This window comes from Pleurodeles waltl, unplaced genomic scaffold (assembly GCF_031143425.1).
Source record: "Pleurodeles waltl isolate 20211129_DDA unplaced genomic scaffold, aPleWal1.hap1.20221129 scaffold_39, whole genome shotgun sequence".
Classification (NCBI taxonomy): Eukaryota; Metazoa; Chordata; class Amphibia; order Caudata; family Salamandridae; genus Pleurodeles; species Pleurodeles waltl.
Genome location: NW_027150097.1, coordinates 4,713,158 through 4,720,834, shown reverse-complemented (window position 1 = coordinate 4,720,834; position 7,677 = coordinate 4,713,158). Strand labels below are relative to the sequence as shown.

General features: G+C 49.6%; 1 non-coding gene across 1 annotated transcript; it reads left to right on the top strand.

The window, feature by feature from the left end:
- Positions 1–5,081: 5,081 nt before the first annotated feature.
- Positions 5,082–5,153, top strand: TRNAE-UUC (transfer RNA glutamic acid (anticodon UUC)). The gene has a single exon. It is a non-coding gene; the product is annotated as a tRNA-Glu (tRNA).
- The last annotated feature ends 2,524 nt before the right edge of the window (positions 5,154–7,677 follow it).

Below are 7,677 nucleotides of genomic sequence, written 5' to 3'. Positions count from 1 at the left end.
ATAATTATATATAATGAGACAGAGATACTCCGGAGGACCAGAAAATTAGAGCCTGACCAAACGTTGGCGGCGCCATGTCGCGCAGGCTCTCATTCTTCTAATGAGACTACTGGATTTTGAGCGGCAGAATCACCTGTAGTGTGGGAGACTAAGTCTAACCCACTGCAGGTGACATCTGTCGCTCCAGTCCGGGTTTTGCTCCGGCTAACTAGCAGTGCCTCATCTCTATCCAAGGATAGTGATGACTGGGAAGCCGAGCACAAGACATACTTGGCTTCTCAGGGAAGTCGTGGTCACTCAGGTCTCATCCATTTCTCTCATTTACAATCCAGTCACATATATAAATGACAAACAGAAGCAGTATATGTTTCAATAATTAATTTAATAAAACGACTGCCTCTTAGATAGCAAAGCGTGAGCTGCAATAACCAGGATGACACAACATGACAGTATTAAAATTGTGACGAGAAGAGTGAAGCATAAAAACAATGCTATCATATTGTCACTATAATCGATGGACTAATCCCTACCTAGGTTATAATCGAGAACAGCATGTTAAACTCTAATTCTGCCCTTCAGGTTCCCCTGGGAAGACATCAACCCCCATACCTGAGCAAAGTCCTGTGGTCTGCGTTAGCATCTGTAGTGAAGCATTCAGCAATCAGCATACAGTTGTGGTTCACTGGCTGGAATCTCCCTCTAACGTGTAAGGGACAAGGAAGTGTTTTTATAACAACACAACTGATGTTCTGAGAAAATGTCCCTACGTAAGGATGTGTGTTTTCTACAAATATTGGAGACTAAACTTCTACCACGTTCACCGGCAATGTACCGTGCTGTAGCCTTGGAAGAAGCACAGAGTGATCAAGAATGTCTTGTTTGAGAACAAAGTGCTAGTCTACGCAAAAACAGTTAGATAAACGGAAAATAAAAGAAGACCGTAAAAATGGTTATTGTAACAATAATAAGATGAAGCTGAATAAAATATATCTAGGTTAAGGTGCACAGTGGCCTAGTGTGTTAAAATAACATGCATGGAACTATAACTAAAATGGCTACACAACAAGGCAGTGCTCTGTGCAAGGCAGTGAAAAAGCTTTTCTTTTTTTTTAATGCATCCCGTTTTTCTTTAAGGAAACCGGGCTGCATTTCAAGAAAAAACACTTCTTTATTTAAATCATTCACAGACATGGTGGTCTGCTGTCCCTAGCAGGCCACCATCCCTGTGAGTGTGGCCCTTCCCAATGTTGACCTACCTCATGAATATTTAAGAGGTAGGTAATTTATTTGCAACCCCATTGGGAATCACAAACAGTGTCATTGACACATTGACAATTTGTGAGTCGCAAAACCTGATATTTGTACATGTGGCCCTTGGTGTTTACACTGTAAGGCAAATGGATACCGAACTGGAGACTCCTCTTGTACCAGAAAAGACCCTTCTTGTGCACCCTCAGCTACTGCTGGGGTGATGAGTCTCCAGATGGGATTCTTAGTGGACTCTGACAGTGTCAGCGAAACCTCAGGAACCACTAGGGTGGGATGGAAGTTTCTACTCTGGCTATCTGGCCCAGAAACCCAGAGAAGTTGACACAGGCCACACATCGATGGGGTTGAGGTTGAAGCACTGAGGGACTCAGGTGTTAGTGTCACTATGGTGACTGTAAAACTGGTGTCCCCAGACCAGTAGATAGTGGGACAAACTTATCCAGTTATCAATGCTTACGACATTGTCAAAGTCCATCCCATGGCTATAGTGACCATGGAGTGGGGACGGGTTACTGGCCAGAAGAAGGTGGTAGTATCCCAATTAATTCCAGTAGAATGTCTGTTGGGGAATGATTTGGAGACCTCAGCATGGGCTGAGGTAGAGATGATAACCCCTGCAGCCATGCTGGGAATAGAGGTGGCGATGAATTCCGCTCTGCTGACGGAGTTCCCCCTTCAATCCAGGTGTCCAGAAGTCACTCATTTCATTAAGAAATAATCCACAAGAATTAATGTTGACGTTTCGACCCCAAAGAAAGAACCAATGATTAAAGGATCATCATCAGGAGAAAGGCCATGCTTCTCAGGTAGCACCCTCACAACACCAACTACTAAAGCTTTTCTTTCCAATGCATCCAATTCACAATCAATGATTCCCCCTTGATCCCAAATCAAGTACACTTCTCTGCGATAAGCAGTATTTTCGATATTTATCTGTTATTGTGAATTAACCTTGACACATCCATAGGAATTGTTGTATGAATCACAAAATCAGTCCCTTCATCACCTTCTGCTCAGTGTGTGGACACCAACTCGTCGGTGACTTCTGGACACCTGGATTGAAGGAGTCCCTTCGAAGATCACTCTACATATAATTTTATCCACAATTTGTATATAATATAGATAACACTTAGCACTCTATATATTTTTAATAATCACTTTTCACTGCACCGTTATCTCTGGAGCACCTCAGTATGTTAATTTATGTTAATAATTGAATAAAATGCTACTTTTATAAGTTCTTTCAGCCTTGTGTGTTCGCAAGGTTTCTTAAAAATGAATTGTTTGCCATGGGAGTCCAAGGCTACACTTCTCTCTTGGGGACAGAAATGTCTTATTACATTTACATACCGGGGCCCTGGGGTTAGTGGGGTTGCTTCATTGCTTTATGTGTCCCAAAAGTAGACAACTTTTAGAACACACCCGGGATGTGCAAAAGGGAGGCTCACATTCCATTGCAAGACTGTGTACCCCTAGGCATGTTGTCTGCCGAGAGATACACTCTATTTTTTGTCAACCTATTTTAACAGTAAATGAAGTGGTGTTCGGTGTTTCCTTGGAAGTCAAAATTATTAATTGTTGTAAAACAATATTTTATATATGATCTGATAAATGTGCAGGTTTCGTTCTTAGAAGTCCAGGACATTTTCAGGCATTGGGATCACTTTTCATTAGTGTGTTTGGATGTCAGAATATAATGCAGTGGACTATGTAGGATCCGTTGTCTTTGATCTCTTAAAATCCCGTATACTTGTCATTTCCTTCCACATAATTTGCCTTTTATTTTCACACAATTTAGAGAACACTCAGCTTAATTTGGCCCTCCACTGCCTCTTAGTTCCAGGGGCCCTGTCCATGCAGGGGGGAGTCCTCTGGGCTTCAAGCACTGGAACATTTCACCATCAGCCGACCACCTGCAGTGCACGGGCCCCCTGGGGTTGGGGTACCACTAGGGAGACAACTGAGGGATCCTCAAGGGTACCTGTACATCCAGTGCTCACACTGGTCTCCCTGCACGATGTCACACTTCAGCTAATAAACAGACATCCCAGGATCGAGACACTCTCCTGCACTTGTGCACCAATCAGTGTCTCCGTGAAGGTGTGGGCGGGGTCACAGGTCACTCCTGGATGGAGAGTGTCAGGGTTTCTGCAGCATTGGCCCGGCCCCTCCGAGCTACCTGTCAGTCCCGCCAGTTCCATCAGGTCAGAGGGTCAATGTCGGCTTCTGGCCGGATGCAGTGCATCTGGTCGCCCGTGCAAGAGAGGGGGGGGGGGGGGGGTTGGAGAGAGTCATAGACAGTGCTCATGTCACGGTCACTGTACAGTGCTGAAGAATATGTTACTGTGTACTGCTGTAATGAGGGTCACTGTGCAGCGCTGTAATGAGGGCCACTGTGAAGTGCTAGAAAATGAGTCTACGTGCAGCGCTATAACGAGGGCCACTGTGCAGCGCTGTAATGAGGGTCACTGTGCAGTGTTGTAATGAGGGGGCGGTGGGTATAATTCTATGAGAAGCTCATTCTTCGCAGCGCTGGAATGGCACAGACTCGTTTGACTGCTGGCAGAAAAGTCACCGTACACTGCACTGATGTATGCAATAACGAGCGCAATAACTAGTGCAGTAGTGAGTACAGTACTAACTGTAATCATGAGTGCAGTGATGAGTACAGTAACGAGTGCAGTAATAACTGCAGTAAGTAGGGCAGCGATGAGTGTGGAAATAACTACAGTAATGACTGCAGTGAGTATCACCTTGTGTAGTGCCTCTGTGTCACCATGCACACTGGGTGACTGTGCAGTGTTGCAATGAGTGTCACCCTGTGCAGTGTGTTCACTGCCACAGTCACTCTGTGTAGAGCTGCACTGTGTCACCACGTAGAGTTCTGCAGTGCTGTAGTGTCACCCTCTGCAGTGCTGCTTTGTCTCCATGTACATTGCCACAGTGACGGTCACACTGTGTGGAGCTGCACTGAGTGACGACGTAGAGTTCTGCAGTGAGTTCACGCTTTGCAGTGCTGCAGTGAGTGTCACCCTGTGCAGTGCTGCTGTGTCACGGTGTGCACTGCCACAGTGACGGGCGCTCTATCTAGAGCTGCACTCGGTCACCACGTAGAGTTCTGCTGTGAGGGTCACTCTGTGCAGACCTACAGTGTGTCACCACGTAGAGTTCGGCAGTGCTGCAGTGAGTGTCAGGTAATGCAGTGCTCCTGTGTCACCATGTACATTGCCACAGTGAGTGTCACTCTGTGCAGTGCTGCTGTGTCACCACGTTCAGTCCTGCAGTGCTGCAGTGAGTGTCAGGTAATGCAGTGCTCCTGTGTCACCATGTACATTGCCACAGTGAGGGTCACTGCAGTGCTGCTGTGTCACCACGTAGAGTCGTGCAGTGAGGGTCACTGTGCAGTGCTGCTGTGTCACCACGTAGAGTTGTGCAGTGAGGGTGAATGTGCAGCGTTGCTCTAAGGGTCAGACTGCAGTGAATGGACCAGGTGCAGTGCTACGCAGTGTGTGATGTGCAGTGCTGCAGTGCTGCTCGGTGTGTGATGTGCAGTGCTGTGTGTTTTCATATTGAGGTGTTCTTCTGTCATCTCCCTAAATATCCCGAGACTGTCTATGTTATAAAGAGCGATGAGCACAACTCAGATGAAAACCATAATGATCTCTTTCCTTGTTAGAGTGAAGTTTGTCTCTTTACTCCTGGTGTGTCCAGCTCCCCGCAGTGCAGACACTGGTAGCTCACTGAAGGCTGCAGGAGGCGCTGCGGGGCAGAGGCCTCTATTTATAAAGAGACCCGGGCAGGTCACACACAGCTCCCATATGGTCTAGCGGTTAGGATTCCTGGTTTTCACCCAGGCGGCCCGGGTTCGACTCCCAGTATGGGAAGGACACATTTTTATTGTGGCCGGACATTTTCTTCCTCCTTAATTCCACCGCAGCTCGTGCAGAGGTCACATATTTCTCCTGCTTCTTCCGTCTCTTCACCGAGAGGAGTTTGTAATGTGGGGCCTTAGGCCCTCATGCTGGTAAGTAAAGGGGACGCAGACACGGTGGTAGGGTAGTACTGAACTGGCCTCAGGCACGTGCGCCCGGCCCCTTTTATTGGCAGGGTCACCTGACTGGTGACGCCTGTGTTGGGTGGGTGTGGGTTATACAAGTAAGACCAGCCCTCAGCAGAGTGGCTGACAGAAACACTAGAATGAGTCCAGCTGGACTCTACATCCCTCCCAAACTTTATTGAGGAACCAAACAAAAGTCCAACCTGTAAAAGAAACAATAACAAAGCACCACAATCAGTCTCTCGGCCTCGAAAAGGCAGACTGCAGAATTGCAGTGGACATGGTGCAGCTGGGAGCATCCGGACACCTCCGCACGAGTCCATAATTTAACCAGGTACAGCTGGGCACGAACACAGTGTGGATGAAGTCCAGATACTTCAGTTGCTTGTCCACAACCTCACAGTTCGCTGGATATTGTTGATCGGGTCCTGCCTGGGCTCATGTGGTCAAAGTCTATTTACAGTTTCTGATGCGTGTGCATCTGGAGCAGTGGGGATCCACTGTACACAGTTCTGGACGGCATTCTGACTCTGGAGATTGTCTACCTCCTAAGACTGCAGTTGACGTGACGGCCTGGGGCGCCTGGGAGTCCAGCGGCAGAGAAGTGGCAGTCTTCCCTCTCGTGCCAGATCTCCATCAAGCAGGAGTCTCCTCGAGGCCCTTTCACGGGCTTCCACGGAACTGTGTGGACTGTGCTTGCCTATCTCAGGCCCAGCAAAGACGTCTCAGAGGAACAGCCTACAGGACCACATCCTAGTCTCGCATGGAGCCACAAAGGTTGTTGATGCAGGGTCCGCTTGCTCGAGCCATCCGGATTCAGGTGCTCTGGCCATAGTGCAAAGTCTTCAGGTGACCAGTCTCTCAATATGAGACCTCCGTGCTTCCGGATGCCTGACGTGGAGCTGTCTCAGATGCATTCTCTCTCAGCGATATTCCGCTCTCACAGGAATTTGTTGGAGGCCCTTGTCCCTTGATTGCGACGGGACTGCGTGGGCTGTGCGGGCCAACATCGGCCACGCCAAAGGAGTCTCTCTGAACTCCCAACAGGGCCACGTCCTAGTCTTGTGCAACCCCAAGGGTGGATGGTCCAAATGATCTGGTCTGCTCTCACCGGCAGGCGTCTGGTTCACAGTGCTCATGGCAAGTGTTCAGATGATACGTTTCTACGTTGCCAGACATGCCTTGTCAGCATCGGTTCTTGTTGCTGACTGTCTCCACTCAGGTGGTGCTGTGCTCCTCCTTCGATGATTGGGCGATGCACCACATCATGATGATGATGTTTTTTTTTCATCCTGTTGCAGATCAAACAGGTGGCGGCGGTTTCTTCAGCGGAAGGACCACTTGATGGACATAGGGGCCACGGCGGGTCTTGTGTGGCCTGTGCAGTCGGCGTCAGGGATGCCATCACAGCCAAGCAGCCGGTGACAGGTGACAGGTCGGTCGTACTGGGAAGCGTGGGGGACCACCCACATCGCTGTCTTCAGTGACTTCTGCTCACCCCGGTGACTGTCTTGTACTGATGGGTACCTCCTCATCTGCTCGCACGAGTCCTCAGTTGTGTCACTCTACTTCCTTCCACTTTCACACCTGCGATGGAGTTGATCTGTGGTGTGACCGGTCTGTCACACTCCTCTCCTCATTTCTTGTTGGCATCGTGCCACTCTCTCTTCTCCTTGCTGTGGCATCGTGCCACAGGTCACATGTTGCGACACATGGACCTTGCACTGCACCTCGCTGGTGCATCTTCCTCTTCGTCCTCGATGTGGCGTTGTGCCACGGGTCACATGCTGCTTCACACAGACCTATCACTGCACCTTCGCTGGTGCATCTTCCTCTTCGTCCTCGATGTGGCGTTGTGCCACAGGTCGCATGCTGCGTCACATGGACCTATCACTGCACCTCCTCTGGTGCATCTTGCTCGATCGCAGCCTCTCACGGGCTGAGTCCTGAGGGTAGCACATGATCTGCTCTTCAGGCAGACCTCTCCCGGTCTGGTCCGTTCCCGGATCCTCTTGGTGGACCTCTCTCTGGCAGGAGGGTCCCCACTCTCTTCCTCCTTCTCTTCACTCGAGGGCGCCGCTCTTGCGCCTCGAGGCTGCGCTGTTACGGCGCTCACTCCTGCCATCTGCTCTGGCAGGGTCGGTCAGTTCAGATGACCTGCTCACTGATGGGCCAACAGTGGCCATCTTCCGTCGCTGTGCGGCCAGCTGACATGGCCTCTTGTCCCGTGCGTTACGTCACGCTCTCGGGTACTCTCTCCATCTTCACGGCTGGACTCTACAGAGTTCACCGACCCCTCCAGGTCTCACCTGCCCCTCGCTGCGGGGCTTCCAAGTAACTTCACAAGAGGA